Source organism: Sceloporus undulatus, chromosome 2 (genome assembly GCF_019175285.1).
Source record: "Sceloporus undulatus isolate JIND9_A2432 ecotype Alabama chromosome 2, SceUnd_v1.1, whole genome shotgun sequence".
In the NCBI taxonomy this organism is placed as follows: domain Eukaryota; kingdom Metazoa; phylum Chordata; class Lepidosauria; order Squamata; family Phrynosomatidae; genus Sceloporus; species Sceloporus undulatus.
The window spans coordinates 260,290,757-260,295,700 of NC_056523.1; positions in this window are offsets into that span (position 1 = coordinate 260,290,757).

The window sequence follows — 4,944 nt, forward strand, 5'->3', positions numbered from 1 at the left end:
GCAGATCTGGAAGAAGCACTTTAAATAGGTCTAGTGATCCCCCCCCCCAACAAACTATGCCAGGGATTCGGCACATGTGTGAACAAGGGCAATTTAAACCACTTCAAATCAGTTTACAAACCGATTTACTATGTAGTGGGAATGACACCCAGATTTAAATGTGACAGAGAGATTCGCTGCCTTAAAACGTAATGGGAACAGTGAATCAATTTTGAATCGATTCACAGATGCGAATCTCTCTGGGCAAAAAAACATAAGTGTGACTGGCCCTCTTGTGTGCCTTCAAGTCGTTTCCCAGCTTATGGCGTGACCCTATCTCAGGGTTTTCTTGACAAGTTTCTTAGAGGGGGTTTGCCATTGCCATGCTCTGAGGCCAAGGTGAGGAGGTGCCCTCACCACAAAGGAGGGCAAATCATCACAAAATGTAGTCCATTCAAGTGGGGGGAAAGTAAGACAGTACAAAATAAAAGCTAAAAACACAACTCTAAATGTAAATTCATGCATCTTTGTGCTGCTTGGAATGAAGGACGTTTGGGGATTTCTCCTGGAGAGGAGGTTGACATGTAGGACATGTCCTGAAAAAGGGGGGCATCTGGTCATCCTGTCCAGAGAGTGTGACTTGCCCAAGGTCACCCAATGGGTTTCATGCTGGAGCTGGGAATCAAACCCAGGTTTCCCAGTGTGCTCAAACCATTGCACCATGCTGACTCTGTTTCCAACTTATGGCAAACCTATCATGGGATTTTCTTTGCATGTGGCTTCAGAGGGGTTTTCCCTTGCCATCCTCTGAGGCTGAGAATGTGTGACTTGCCCAAGTTCACCCAGTGGGGTTTCCATGGCTGAGCTGGGATTCAAACCCAGAGACCTAATTCAACACTCAAACCCCACTACACAACGCTGACTCTCAGAGCACATAAATGCCGTGTATTCTAGATTCAAGGAGGCATCTTTGTATTGGCAAGCACACAGTTCACAAAAGCCACTGTAGCATCTAAGCCTTCAGTGATGACAACCAAAATCATTAGCAGGAGTTGTTTTTTTCTAAAAGAAAATAGTGGTGGAGTCTTTCAGTATCAAGGTGTACTATAAAATCTATATGTTAGATTTAATTACAACACTTGGGGCAAATCTCATTGTAGTCAACAGGGTCTACTTCTAAGCAAACGTGTATAATATGGCCGAGGCCAAACTAAGACATTATGCTGCCTGTGGCAGAGTAAGGCACATAGTAGCCAAAGCACTCAAGTTCTTTTGTCATGTGCAGCCAGGTCAAATCAAATCAAATAAACCCAGAAGCATCTCCCTTCCATCTCTAGCAGTATAAATACAGTAATAACACCATAAATAAGTAACAAATTGTAGCTTGAGTGTTGGACTCAGATTCCAGAGATCAGGGTTCAGTTCTCCCCTTGGCCATGGAAACCTGCTGGGTGACCTTGGGTGAGTCACACACTCTCAGTCACAGAAAACCCTGTGATAAGTTTGCATTAGGGACACCATAGATCAGAAATGAAGGCACACAACAATAACACCCCCACAATCAAGGCAAGACACATAACAACTAAAGCAGCCAATTTCTTTTGACATGTACAACCAAACCAAATAAAATTTAGAAATCCCTGAGCATCTCCCTTCAATCTCTAATAGTAGGAAAACAGTAATAACACACTAAATAAGTAACAAATTGTTGCCCTGTCATGTTACTCAAAACTGCAGTCTCACTTCCCCACTGTACTTCATAGTGAATTGGTTGCACTCACCATTGAAGGAGGAATAATGGCCATTGCTTTTAGTGCAACTTACTTCTGCATAAATATAGGAGTGAGTGATGTTGGGCAAGTCGCACTCTCTTAGCCTCAGGGGAAGACAATGGCAAACCTCCTCTGAAAAAAATCTTGACATGAAAATCGCACAATAGAATCACCTTGCAGTTGTCATAAGTCAGGCACACAACAACATTTGGACAATGACTATAGCCAAATGGTCTCAGATGCAGACATTGTCATTTGATGGAGAGCATATGGAAAAATAGCAGACTGGGGCATGGGTAACCCTACCATTGGGCAGAGTGAGGCACAACCATCTCAAGCAACAGTTTTGGAGCCTCATGAAAGGATAACAAATTATATGTTATGTCATGGGGGGATGTGTGCACAAAATGATGGCATCACCCCCAAACCAGAATTCTTGTCCCCAGTGAAATTTTCTTTCCTGCCCCATATTTCTGTTACATTGCACTAAAGTAAAACTTCAGTTGAGCATTTAGAAAGACAGTTAGGCACCGAAAGCAAAAGGGTAGGCAGAGTTAAGCAAATACAAACACAACTGGTTTTTTTTTAGTATTTTTACACCTTTGCATTTTTATCTTTCCACTAGTTTTAATTTGATTTCTCTTTGCCGCCAGTTTTATCTTTTATATTCTGCTTCTTTGGTCAATGTTTTATTGCCTTGTTTCATTTAGAAGTGTTTTGTATTTTTACAGATCATACAGATCAAGAGTTTGGGTTGATTTAAAATTGCATTAAATAATAGGTCTGTCACATTTTTTATTCCTTTATTAAAGTATTTGTTTATCCTTCTTGTCTGTCTGACCCCTAATGCAATGTACAGCAGATAAAAACATTAGGAAAAGGAAACAAAATCAAAAACCCAAGATAAGTACAGACACCATTCACAGCAGCATCAACTGGTAACCCACATACTGTACACATTCCTCAGACTCCCCATTGCACCATGAAAATCGCTGGTGCCCTTCAAGTCATTCTCTCTGAGCCTAACCTAACACAGGGTTGTTGTGTGAGGATAAAATGTGAGACAGAAGGAAAATGTGCAGTGCCTTCATGTCTCTGTAAAAAGGGTTGGCTTTTTGATAAAGTTCCCATCAAAGAGCACCTTCCATATAATCAAAATTGGATAATACAGGCATCTACCTCTTTCCAAAAGCAAGTTTTGGGATGTTCCATAGTTTCAACAGATCTAAATTATAGTCATGCTCTGCACTTTTCAATCCCTGATCTGCTCTTTCAACTATTGATGCTGCTTTTTTCTTCTCTCTCCATCGACTCTGCATCCTGTTTGTTGGTTTGTTTTTCTGTCAGCATGTTGTTTTTCTCTCAGTCAACTTGGCACCATCTAGTGTTCAGCCTTGCATTTGCAAACTAAACAAAGGCTGTTCCACTTTTCAATAGATTTAACTTTATGACAGGCCTTCAGTCACTAACCCATCAGATAAACAGAAACATCCTGTAGCGAACAACTTTTAACATAAATATATGCACTGGCAGCCTATGCATATGTTCACATGTCTTGTGTTCACACTACCAAAATGTATTGCCTTCAAACTAAGTGATTGTAGGTTGTTTCTCACACAATCAAAAGGGAATTTAAACCAAGTGTGAGGATGCTGTAAGACCAGCAGGGGAACACACTGAATGAACAAGAAGAAATAAAAAGATGATGGAACTAATACACTGAAGAACTATATAAAAGAGATGAAAGGTTGAGAGATTAATTCAAGGAAGAACCATTTGAAGATGAACCCACTATTTTAGCAACCAAACCATCCGGCAACACTGTGGACTAAAAAAGGAGCCGCCTATGGACGCAGCCCTTACAACGTCTCTTTCTTTGGGCAGGGCAGCGTTGTAATGGTGCTGCCCACATGTACTAGGGCTCGGGACCATGCAGTTGGTGCGCGGTCCTGAGCCCTACTATCGCTGCCAGGACATCACGTCCTGGTGGTGTGTACCGGACCTTTGAAAGGAAAACTGGACCCCCAAGGAAAGAAGTACATCCCAGCACATACCCTGTGCAAGTACTGCCAACAGCATATCCTTGACAATCATGGGCAAGAGTGCCTCATATGGACTTGACAAATATGGGAATCTGCAGCACAACGCAGGCCAATTTAAGCAGTACCATGTCATATATAAACAAAGTCAGCAGAATGTCACAGCAAAATCAAGAAAACATGGCTAAACACAGGTATAACATGCAAACCTTAGTGAGCATCTTATGATGGGGAAATGATGGATGGCATGTCATGGCCATCACAACATGAGAAAACAATGCATAATGAGCACACAAACCCAAACAGAGAAACATGGCAGACAAATGTAACAGTATAAACAAGAGTAGCAGCATAGTGTGGGCCAAGCACTATGATACGCACTCAGTCCCATAGGTTTGCTATCCATGGATTGGAGTATCCACAGATTAGCCACCTTGCAAATATTAAATGCTGTGCATCATGAACTGAAACAGACTTAAAGAAAAAGAGGAGGAGTATATTTTAGACAAAAAGACAATATGAACACACAAGGATTGTAGCAAGTTACAGGCAAACATTGCACTATTTCATGACCACAAGTGGGCAGACAAGGGTGACAGTACATAACTGATAAATAAAGGCAATAACATGTTGTACATAAGCCGAATACAGATGAGGAAACATGACCAAACAGAAATTCCATGAGCAAACTTGGGTAGCCTCTTGTAATGGGACAACATAAAGCAGTACCACATAACTGAAAGATGGATAACAATATGATAACTAAATATTAATTTCCAATGCTACAAGGAAGCAATATACAGTGTGTAAGGGTAAGTAGCAGCACATAATGGGCACACATGATAAGAAAAGCAGTACCCAGTAGCAAATTTCATGAATCCTATTCAGGTATTATTCAAAGTTGTAAAACTTGTGACTCAAATATTAATAAGGCAAAGCTCTGGATGGTGTGAAAACCTCTGCATATACAGCAAAGGTCTCCCTGCTGGGAAGATTCACTTTGTACAGATGGAGCTATGTTGTAGCACAGTGTCAGAGTCTTGGCAGCCAAATGCATTCCTGTCCCTGTTTATTTGGTGAGTTTTGCTACTTTTAACAATGACTGAATAGGGCTATGTATGAGGAATACACATGAATACACTCAGCCTCCTTAG